The sequence below is a fragment of the Lepisma saccharinum genome, chromosome 12 (assembly GCF_977018435.1).
Source record: "Lepisma saccharinum chromosome 12, izLepSacc3.1, whole genome shotgun sequence".
Lineage (NCBI taxonomy): Eukaryota > Metazoa > Arthropoda > Insecta > Zygentoma > Lepismatidae > Lepisma > Lepisma saccharinum.
The window spans coordinates 10,845,439-10,858,047 of NC_139240.1; the positions used below are offsets into that span (position 1 = coordinate 10,845,439).

General features: G+C 39.6%; 1 long non-coding RNA gene across 1 annotated transcript in view; it reads right to left on the reverse strand.

The window, feature by feature from the left end:
* Positions 1 to 5,887: 5,887 nt before the first annotated feature.
* LOC145996381 (uncharacterized) overlaps positions 5,888 to 12,609 on the reverse strand; it is a 53,531-nt gene continuing 46,809 nt past the window's right edge. Inside the window, exon 3 of the long non-coding RNA XR_014442769.1 lies at positions 5,888 to 6,383. This is a non-coding gene — a long non-coding RNA (uncharacterized LOC145996381). The remainder of the gene's footprint in view (positions 6,384 to 12,609) is intronic.

The window sequence follows — 12,609 nt, forward strand, 5'->3', positions numbered from 1 at the left end:
GATTTTTTGTAACAAATTTTTGAAGTTTTTATGATCATTCTATTTTATCATTATAGGTTCTCTTTTTAAATTACAATTACTCTATAGCTTTTAATATGGACATACATTTGATTTATTATATTGTTAATGGTATTAATGTAAACACATTCTTCAACTAAAAGGAAGAAATTATGGGCATCGTTTAGCCTTGAAACTTAACAAATTTCCTGGAAAACTTGCAATTGTTCGTGAATTTTGTTACTAGGCTAATCACTTTCATAGTGATTGAAACAATCGAGTATTTATATTATTAGTACTTTTGAGTCAGTTTGATGGAATAAAATATATTGTGCAAATATGGTGATCATAAGAATTTTGAATTTTTGAATTTGAAATTAACATTTTGGGTGCATTAGCACTAAGGCTATTTTGCACCCGTCACACTATATGGGGTCCAGCCCATTACCATAACTAAAGACATAATTGTAATGCCATACAACTATAAAAATCTTAAAGTATTCTGACCTTGCTTAAAAGCTGAGGCAGTAAAGTGGCACTCAGCACATATAACGACAACACACAGAGTAATACTGCCCATGGGGCCAGTTCCCAGAGCCTCATTAGTCTGCAAAATGCAGGTGGAAGTGAGGTTGACAATTGGGTGTACTATGTGGAAGTTTACCCCTTACACCCCGGTGGTCATAAGAGAATTAGAGTAGAAGATATAACATAAAAGCTCTTTCTGTAGAATGTAGCAATATAATGAAATTACCATTAATGTTTGATTTGATTTGAATTTAAAATTTTGGGTGCATCAGCACTAAGGCTATTTTGAACCTGTTACATTATACGGGGTCCAAGCCCTTTATCATTACACATAACAACTCTAACGTTGCAAAACTAAAATCATAAAATATTCTGACTGTCGGTAAAAGCTGAGGCTGTAAAGGAGAACTCAGCACATATAAGGACAAAACACACAACACAAAAAAAATTATACTGGCAATGGGGCCAGTCGCCAGAGCCTCGTTAGTCTGCAGTCCATGGTGTACTATGTGGAAGTGAGGTTGACAATTGGGTGCACTATGTGGAAGAAGCACCCCTTACACCCCCACTGTCAACACCAACGGCTGACAAGTTCTCGTTTGCACGAACACCACATGCTCTAGTAGCACTACGGTGGAGTAAATACCTTGCAAGTCTACTCTCGTCTGAGATCGTGTGATACAAAGAATGTGAGGGCATCGAGCGGAGTTGAAGGAAGTAGTTCACTACCAGTTGCTGTCTTCGCAGAGACAACAATGGCCTCACATGCCTCTACATACAAACTGGTGACTGGACTGGTACGAAAGGCACCAGAGCACACACGGATACCAGCACGATGGACGGTGTCTAGGGTGCAAACCCTAGATGGGTGGGCAGATGAGTACACAACACATCGTAATCTAGTTTTGACCTGATGAGTGAACGGTACATGCAGAGCAGTACCATCCTTTAAGCACCCCAAGAAGTAGGAGATAAAATGTGTAAAAGTTTAAGAACTCGAAGACAAGAGAACTTTAACTGGCGAAGGTGGCGTAGCCATGTTAATTTCTTGTCGAAAATGATGCCCAGGAAACGGACCTCATTCACGAAGTGCAGGGGGAGTTTCCCATGTACAGGTCAGGATCTAAATTACATGTACGCTGACGACAAAAGTAAACCTGTTTGGGATGACCACTCAACAAAACGGTTTATCGTCAGTTGGAGGTGACGAGAAGCTGACTCGAGATTCCGTGAGCGACAATAGATAGTGAGGTCGTCTACATAGAGGAGACCATGTACAGGGGCAACAATGTTTGCCATAACACTGTTTACTGCTATGGCAAACAGTCACACGAAGTACACTGCCCTGTGGGACACCGTTCTCTTGTTCATGAAGATCCGAAAAGCAGTTTCCCACATGTATGCCGAAAGAACGATCTGAGAAAAAGTTTTGAATAAAGTACGCCATATGGCCACGAACGCCCCAAGAATGGAGCTGCTTTAGGATGCCAAAGCGCCAAGTTGTGTCATACACCTTTTGGTGGTCAAAAAAAACTGCAACTCAATGTTCCTTGTTGAGGAATGCATCCTGAATGTGTGTTTCCAGCTGAACCAGATGGTCCAGTGTGGAACAGTTGGAGCGAAAACCACATTTAAAATTGCTTATCAAGGAGTTTTCCTCCAAAAACCAGGTGAGACGCTTGTTGACCATGCATTCTATCAACTTGCACACACAACTAGTTAAGGCAATAGGCCTGTAACTCGAGGCTGTGGTGCGTTGTTTACCTGGTTTCAGGATGGGAACAATAATTGCTTCTTTCCAGGAGGTGGGGAAAGAGTCCTCCAACCAAATCCTGTTGAATACCGCCAGAAGGAAATTTTTAGCTCCAATGGGCAGATGACTAAATATCTCATAGTGGATCCTTGTCCACCCCAGAACCTGTATTCTTAGAATCTCGAAGCTCCTGATCAAACTCCCATTCAGTGAATGGAGAGTTGTATATCTCGGTGAACCAGATGGTCCAGCATAGAACAATTGGAGCGAAACCCACATTTAAAGTTATGAATAAGGGAGTTTTCCTCCAAAACAAGGTGAGATGCTTGTTTACCATGCACTCCATTAGCTTGTACGCAGGCGATAGGTCTGTAACTAGAAGCCGTGGTGCTCTCTTTGCCTGGCTTTAGGATAGGAACAATAATTGCCTCCTTCCAGGAAACTGGGAATAGATCCTTCAACCAAAGCCTGTTGAACACCGTGAGAAGAAAAAGCTTAGCTCTACTGGGCAGATGACGAAGCATCTCGTAATGGATTCTGTCCACTCCAGGAGCTGTATTCTTCGAATCACGAAGCGCCTGATCGAACTCCCATTCAGTGAATGGAGATTTGTATGGCTCGGTGTTACGACTTCCGAAAACTAGACGATGTCGGTCCTGACAGCGGAAACATGTTTTGTAATTTTCCCGAGCTCGAAGCATCAGAAATCTGCGTGGCCAAGACATTTGCTATGTCTCCGGATGCAGTGTACAAGGTCCCATCGTGCTCCAGGGCACTCAGAGGAGTGGAGGCATCCCCCTGGATGCGATGTACTTTGGTCCAAATGGCTTGCGACGAAGCCTGCTTCTTCAGAGAAGACATGTATTGGACCCCGCACGCCATCTTACTGGCTCGAAAGCCGACGGGCACACTTGATGCGGAACTGCTCGAGGTTTGCAGCCGTGTGGTTCCTGTTGAACCGATCTAGAGCACCATTACGGTCCTTCATGCCTGCACTGATCTCCGCAGTCCATCAGGGGACTGGGCGATGTCTCGCAGGTGCACTGGGGTGTGGAAACGAGGCATGTGAAGCGTCAAGGACTAGAAGTGACAAGAAGATATCTAGGGTGTCGATAGCAGGCGAAGTCGATGCAAAATCGATTTGAAGGTCAACTGCATGTTCAAACACACCCCAGTCAGCCCGACTGATACGCCAGTGAGGGGGGGGAGTTGTTCACGTGATTGCTGAAAATGGTCGAAGGTGAGAAAAAGAGGGAAATGATCACTCCCACAGAGATCAGATTAAATGCTCCAAGAGGTGGTAGGAGCAAGGCTGGGACTGCAGACTGAAGTATGTGTAAGTTTCATCATTCAGCAATGTTAAACCTGACGCCTCACGGAAATTATCTACAATCTGACCCCGAGGACTCTGTATGCAGGGAGCACCATAAACGATGATAACAATTAATTTGATTTTGAATTTAAAATTTGGGAGCGTCAGCACTTAGGCTATTTTGCTCCCGTCACATTATACAGGGGCCAGCCCCTTATCATTACAAATAACAACTCTAGCGTTGCGTAACTAAAAATGTTAAAATGTTCTGACTTCTGTTAAAAGCTGAGGCCGTAAACGGGCACTCAGCACACACAAGGACAACAAACAGGACAACACACAAAAAATTATACTGGCCATAGTGCCAGTCGCCAGAGCCTCGTTAGTCATTAGTCCAGGGTGCACTAGGTGGAAGTGAGGTTGACTTTTGGGCACCTACGTCAAAGGTCACCCCTTACACCCCGATGATAACAATTAAAATCACCCAAAAAAACCATAGGAGACGGAAGTTGTTCGAATACAGAGAGCAGGTCGTCAAAAGAGAATCGCTCCTCCTATGTGATATACAGGGTGACCTGTAATTAGATGTATTCCCTGAAAGGGGTTAAAGTAGAGGCAATTTGCAATAAATTTGATCATATGATACCCCGTCCGAAAATTAGTAGTTTTAGAGATAATCCAATTTCTATTGTTTTTTTTTTAATTGCAATTTTCCACATAAAAATGCTAATTGAGAAAAAACAGCTCATTGTATGGCACACATTTCAGCATTTTCTGATAACTAACAAATAAGTGGTTGGTTGGAAAAAAGTTTGTCCAAAATAACAATCACATGTAAGTAACGGGTGGGTCTAAACTTACAAGTGATGATAAAAAAATGCACTCTTAGTTTACTTGGCAACGTATTAATAACAAAAATGGTATAATACGAAGCATACAAATTACTTAAATTACTTCCTTGTGTCATGCTATCCAACAAGGTACAAATGTTGCTAACATTCACATTTGTGTAAAAGAAATAATACTTCATTCATCTTCATGTGAATTAAATCAATGAACAATACAATTAAAGAACATTACACGTCTTGCTCAAAGTGGGCACCTCGAATGCAGGCACGCAGGTTTTTACGGACATTTGGTCTCGTAACTCGTGATGTGATGGTGTCCTTGATGTGTTGACCAGCTGTTAAGATTCTCTCCCTGAGCTCTTCTTGCGAGTTTACCGGTGTCTTGTAAACTAAGTTTTTCATGTGGCTCCAAATGTAAAAGTCGCAAGGCGTCAAATCGATTGGGGGATTGAGCTGGGCAGCCATCATGCTGGGAAATCTTGTCACGTCTTGTAGCTAGAGGCACATCCTCCAATATTGCCATCCCGTTCCTCAAAAAAATGTTCATAAGTGATGCCATTTAAGATTTGGGGCAGGAAAAATGGCTCGATCAAATGATTGTTGATGAGGCCCATCCATCCATATCTGGGAGTGCGATAGTGGCTGGATGAAAATTACCCAAAGAAATGGATTGGCCGAGGAGGCCGGATTCCTTGGTCGGCTCGATCCTCCGATTTGATGCTTTGAGACTTCTACATTTGGAGCCACATGAAAGACTTAGTTTACAAGACACAGGTAAACTCGCAAGAAGAGCTCAGGGAGAGGATCTTAACAGCTGGTCAACACATCAAGGACACCATCACATCATGAGTTAAGAGAACAAATGTCCGTAAAAACCTGTGTGCCTGCATTCGTAATGGAGGTGCCCACTTTGAGCAAGACTTGTAATGTTCTTTAATTGTATTGTTCATTGATTCCATTCACATGAAGATGAATGAAGTATTATTTCTTGTACACAAATGAGAATGTTAGCAACATTTGTACCTTGTTGGATAGCTGATGACACAAGGAAGTAATTTAAGTAATTTGTACGATTCGTGTCACACCATTTTTGTTATTAAATGTTGCCAAGTAAACTAAGATTGGATTTTTTATCACCACTTGTAAGTTTAGACCCACCCGTTACTTACATGTGATTGTTATTTGGGACAAACTTCTTTCAACGAACCACTTATTTGTTAGTTGTGGAGTAGTAGTTTCTGATAACGTTTCCTATTTTGCTTCATAATATTTCATCTCTTTTTTGTTCAATTTAGGCATCAAACACATTACTTGTTCTCCTTATAATCCACAAAGTAACTTGGCTGAAAAGTGTATCAAGACCTTAAAAGGATCTTTGAGAACTTTTTTTTTGTAAGCAACAAAACCATTGGATGAACGGGTTAAAACAAATACAATATTCAATTAATTGTTCATACAATTTAATAAGTGATAACAGTCCAGCTTTGCTATATATGTGCATAAATTTCTATGATCCACTAGAAATAAAATGCCAACTGACTTGAAATGAAGATGCCTTTCTCAATAACAAGAGTAATGGGAAAAAGAAATAGCCAGTTTGCACAAACATTGGGATAAGCGAAATAAGTTTTACAAAAAAAGATTCGTTGATATTCCCTTCATAGTAGATCTTGTTCTTGCCAAAAAGCAGGTTATCTCGTCCTTGAAAGACAATATAATGAAAAGCCTGTCTTCCTTATGAGGAGCCCTTCCGTATCATTTGTTATCTCACTTCATCTAGTGTGTCGCTGGAATACGAGCAAAACCCCTCTCTTCAACGTAGGTGTCACGTCACTTTGCTCAAGCATTATCTGCCCAGAGTTCAGATACTGCACACACACTTCACAAAAACAGCCATTCTGCAGCAGTGACATGGTTTGGGGCCCACGAGAAGAGAATTTCAACACTGAAAAACAAAAACAGAAAACAAAAACAGTCTCAAGATAGGGTGTCTGTGTGAGAGAGTAACATACTTTGGAGTACACTAAGCGAATCAGCACACACGAAGACTTTGTCAAGTTCTTCATCAAAAATGAACTCTAGCACTTTAAAAATAGCATGCGCCTGTTATGAAAATGGAACACAGTAAGACGTAAAACATAACTCTGCACTTGAAAGTTGACAACACACCACAATGTACTCATTCTTCTCATTTGGGCTCATCTGTACAAAATGGGAACATGTAAAAATAAACATAATTTGTATTCATGTCCAGATATTATTAGAATAATTAAATCAAGAAGACTTAGGTGGGCAGGCCATGTTGCACGAATGGGAGAGGAAAGGGGAGTTTACAGGATTCTTGTTGGGAAACCTGATGGTAAGAGACCAGTAGGAAGGCCAAGACAAAGATGGAGGGACAACGTTGAGATGGATTTAAAGGAAATCGGTAGGGATGGAAAAGAGTATAGATCTTGCTCAAGATAGGGACAGATGGAAGGCCTGTGTTGCTGTAGTCATGAACCTTTGGGTTTAAGAAGGTTAGAGAGTTAGTTAGTTAGTTGTACAAAATGGGATATAGTTAATTTATATTACCTAAAGCAAAGCTCAATAAACCTCGGGTAGAATTTAACCTTTGGTGCAACCAATACCTTCAGGCAAGTTAGGAAGATGCCATCTTTTATCCAGCTGAAGATCATTGGATATGTTATGCTGTTATTTTATTTTATCCCTTATATTTACAACATTACTTTTAAAATAAATTACATTTAAAAAGAAATTCAATGCTGGGTCATACATCAAATGATCCACCATCTAATTGTGATATTTTTTTCAGTAAAATAATAAATCACATTGTTTCAGCAGCAGTAGGAGTAGCATGTGGAAAAGTCATTGAAAAATACGTTACCGTCAAATGGGGTTAATCCCGACCATGCAGGGTAAACCTGAACAAAATAGGGTAAAACAGTAATTACTACTGTTGCGGTAATACTACTTATTGTGGTGCTGTTTAAAAATATGTCACTAAAAGCATGTGTTATGACAAACATATTTATGTGCATACAATGCGTGAAAAAATTATGTATTGCATGAACCTGTTTTGCTGTATTTGAGACGCAAATTTTACTGTAAAATTTGCTGTATAAAGTCGGCAGTCCTGGAATGGTATACCATAGCTGAAAGAAAGTGATTTATACTAGTAATTTAAATAGTCATTTAGCAGTGTATGTTGCAACTGTTCTGCATTACTTGAACAAAATGGTATCCATTTTCATCACATTTTGGGGCAATGCTGAACGGACATTAAATGCAGGGTATCCTGAACAACATTTCTATTTCTACCTTGTGTGTGAAATTGTAATTCATTTTTCTTTGTTTCTGCCAATTATTTTCAAATTCTGAGTTACCGGTATTTGTTTTCTTTCAGATTTGAGATTTGTTGACAGACTCTAAAATGGTTCGACAATACAAGAAGAAAGGTGGCCGTGGAAGCCAAAAATACAAAGGAGAAGATCTTCAAAATGCAATAGACTATGTTAAACAAGGCAATACACTTAGAAGTGTTTCAGTAAAATTTCGTGTGTCCTTAGGAACATTACATGCGCACCTGAAAAATCCAAATATTGAGTGCGGTGTTGGTCGAAGGCCTGTGCTGAGTAAAGATGATGAAAGTGCCATTGTTGAGCATCTGTTTGTTATTGGTGATTGGGGTTTCCCATTTGACTCACTGCAGCTGAGTCTTTTGGTAAAGGCGAATTTAGATTCCAAAGGTAATGTTGAGCCAAGGTTTAAAAATAATTTCCCTTGTGAAGAGTGGTCATACAGCTTTTTGGACAGAAACAAACACGCACTAACTCGGAGTTTGCCACAAAACATAAAATTACCCAGGGCAGCGGTTTTGCAAGAAATACTCACTGACTACTTCAATAATTTAGTGAAAACGTTTGATGGTGTACAACCCTGTTCCATGTTCAATTATGATGAGACAGGAATGCACGATGACCCTGGCAGGAAAAGGATGTTTTTCAAGAGAAAAATCGAACGGCCTGAACATGTGATCAACACCACGAAGTCTGTGACATCCGTAATGTTTTGCGGTACAGCCACAGAAGAAATGTTACCTTCATACGTAGTTTACAAGGCCCACGAAATGTACAATGAGTGACGTCAAGGAGGTCCTCATGGTGCATGTTATAACCGTTCTAAATCTGGGTAGTTCGAAGAAACAATTTTCACAGATTGGTTTACTACTGTAGTCGTTCCATGGGTAAGACGAAACTCGAATCGTGCTCCGTGTTACGACCTTACTTATTTTGTAACTTTGCAATGCCGTGTTAAAAAGAAAAATTGATATAGTGTTACCTCAAGTCATTGTTAATGTCCGTGATACTACATGTTGTGATGCAAATATGAACGCGCCAATCAAGGCGTTGTTGAACTAATGTATTCACCTTTCTGTAACTATCAAATGAAGACAGCTCGCTTAAGACAACGAGCATTTATTATGATGTAAATATAGATTTGCCAATCAAAGATTATCCATGTTTGATGAACTAACCTAATTGTAATTAAAAAATGGCGGAACGTTTAAATTTGTATATTTCCAAAATGTAAGATTTTATCAACGTTACAGAAATAATTGTTAACTCAAATGAATATGTAAACTTTCTTTGTAAATTATTAATTGCCAAACTATGTATTTTTCAAATATCTTTCTGTTGTAATTTAGAGTATTGTAATAAGAAATTACCTAAAGACAGGTGTTCGAGGCTGGAACTTTGGGTATAAATACGAAGGAATTTGGTCCGTAAGGAGGTCTGTTCTGGTGTCAGTCTAGGTAGAAGTGAATAGGTGCAAGCCGCTCTTCTTTAAAGACCTAGACTGGCCAAATAGGAACGGTCTAATCTAGGAAGAAGTGAATAGGTGTATGCCGCTCTTCTGTAAAACCTAGGTTAGCCGAATGGGATATAAGTTCCAATTTAGGAAGAAGTGAATAGGTGCAAGCCGCTCTTCTGTAAAAACCTAAATTGGCAATCTCGGGTGATAACTCCAAGTCTAGGAAGAAGTGAATAGGTGTATGCCGCTCTTCTGTAAAACCCTAGGTTTGGGCCACCCTAGTTTGACCTTTCTAGAAAGTTCAAAATTATCTATTAACCATTGATCTCCAAGTTCCAGTTGCGAGTTACCTAACCACTGGCTGTAAACACTCAAGCAGTAAATAAACTTTTCATTAAAACTTCACGACGTTGGTTGGATTTGTTCTGCACCTACCCTGAAGATAGGTTTCAGTGTAGACCCTTAGAGACTCCATGCTCCCGACTATAGGAGTATAGGGTGAGGAAAGTTGCTAGGAAGGTAACAGATCCTTTTTGGCGCCCATCGTGATGGCCACGACAGTTTAGAACTTCAACCAGCGACGTTGGATACTGGGTATACAACGTAGAGGCTCGACAATTGAAGAATCCAGCCAGACGGCTATTACGGAAGAGGTCCTCGTTAGAAGCGAAGTTGCAGTAGCGCCGTAGAAGCTGAAGAATCCTGACCGCTGCAGTTGAAGAAGATGACCAACGACGAGTAGAAGATTACTATAAGAAGCAATAACTTAAACACTTCATTAGTTTGGAAAATATTCTTCAAGAAAAAGGACTTACATTTTAAAAGTGTGAAAACTCAAATATCAGTATTTAGTCATGTCTAAAAGGTATTTAAGGGGGGAACAAAGAAAATTAAACATGGCGACCTTTAAGTGCTGCACTGATGACTCCAAGTCCGAAGAAGGAACTGTCAAATGTCAAGAATGCGAGTGTTTGTTCCACTTGAGTTGTTTGAATATGGATGCCACGAATGAAGATGTTGATAGAACTAGTTTTAAATGCCAAGGTTGTCAAAACAAATCTGAATCTGCGAACCAAATGATAGATTTATTGAAAACGTGGAGACAAGAAGATGAAGAGAAAAGACAGAAAGATGAAGAGAAGAGACAGAAAGAAAGACAAGAAGATGAAGAGAAAAGACAGAAAGATGAAGAGAAGAGACAAAAAGAAAGAGAAGAAGATAGTAAAAAGATGAGAGAATTAATAGAGGAAGTAAGATTAGAGTGTAAGATCAATAAGAATGAGTTACAAAAAACTGTAGAAGAATGCCAAAAGGGAATGAGGGCGGAAATGGAAGAATTTAAACAAGTAATGAGTCAAGAAGTGAAAGATCAGATGGAAGCAACCCAGAAAGCCTTATTGGAAGAAATAGATGAAGAAAAAAGTCAGAGGAAAACAAAAGAAACGGAATTAACAAGCTTATTTGAAAGTTTAAGGCTTGAAACTACCAAGAGCTTGATGGAAGAAAAACTGCAAAGAAGAAAGGAAATGGAAGACGAAATAAAGGAAGTACAATGGCAATTTCACAAAACTTCTAGTGAAATAGATTCTTTGGCCATGAAATTAGAACGTCTACCTTTGAGTGCTAAATCAGTAGACCAAAGTCAGAGGATTTACTCTGCCAATTTGGCAACTCCTATCGCTAGTGTATCTAAGAGGAGGTATACTGAAAGAAGTAACTTCTCATCCTCAAGTGCTACGTCCGACGAAGGTTCGGAGTTGAATAGAAGCCGACGCTCCAAGAAAGTGAAGAAGTCACAAGAATTCTTCAATCACCTTTCGGAAGAAGAGACTAACAACAGAGTTAGGAAATCCAAGTGTCAAAATTTTAGACTGGCAGATATAAAAGCCTTAGAGAAGTTTTCTGGAGAAATAAATTCAGTCTCGGCCGAACGATACATCGAAAGTTTAAAGACCTATCTAGATATAATGCAAGTTTCAGAATTTTACAGGTTGAAAATTTTACCTTCCTTAATGACAGGAAAGGCCAAATCCTGGTTTATAGCAAATGAAAGGAAGTGGAAGAGTTTTGATCAGTTCTGTTATGCATTTCGAAAGCAGTATGCTTCTTTAGAGGCTAAACAACGAGAAATGCAGCTGTTGAGGAATAAGAAATTTCAGAGGTCCCTTGGATTAACGTTAGAAGAATACTGCTGGGAAGTCTATGGAAACTACTGCAATCTGGTGGAAGTAGTAAATCAGGGTGAAGTCTTGCATTTGATAATCAGCCAACTTCCGGTGAAAGTTCGACAACTAGTATTGACTCGAGATCCTAAAACCATGGAACAACTAGCAAATTATCTTAGTCGATATGAAGCTTCCGAACAACTGGAGATAAGTAGGGGAGATAACCCCAAGGTGGAAGACAGAAGGCAGTTTCAACCCAGAGTTAGGCAGACTAATATAGTCTCGTCTAGGTTTAACAACGAAAGTGAAGGAGCGACCAGAACACCTCAGAATCCTAATAGGAAAAATAATAGAAACCAGAGGGGTTACCAAGGCCGGAATTTCTATAGCAACGGCAATAGAAGTCAACCATATAGACGACCATGGAACCAATCCCGTTTCCCCAACAACCACTTCAATAGAAATTCTAATACAAAGGAAATCTCCTGCCAAACTGAAGAAGTCCCGACTGAGTTAAATCCTGTCGCTCCAGCTTGGGAAGGTTCAATGCTCCGAAATCAAAATTTAAACCAACCCTCGTTGTAAATGAAGCTCTCTCATTTACAACGGAAGGGAAAACTGCATCGGAGAAAAATGAGAGTACCGACAATTTCCTCACCGAAGATATTTTAGAAGTATTGCATTTAGAATTAGAAGTCGAAAATGAAGAATGGAAAAAGATAGAAGAACCTGAACATAGGGGAATATTGTCGTCCAAGAAACCAGAAATTTTCGCCCAAATTTTAGGATTAAGAATTAAGTGCACTATAGATACAGGGAGTGAATGCACTATAATGAAATATAAAATTTGGCTTAAGTTACGGGACAGGTTACCCGGACTTAAACTTCAGAAATGTCCCGGAGTGAAACTACGAGATTTTACTGGAAAGGAAAGTTCTAGAATAGTAGGATGTAGAAGAATTCACTTTGAAATTGGGGGATGTGTATTTGAAGATTTGGTCTATGTAAGTCGGAATTTAGATGCTGACTTATTGATGGGCTACCCATTTTTGGAGAAATATCAAGCAAATTTAGATACAAAAAACCAAAGACTGTATTTAATGAAAGAAGGACTGCTGGTGGAAGAAGAATTATTAGGAAGAAATACCTTGACGGGAAAAAATACGTCGGACTTTGAAAACAGTATTAGTC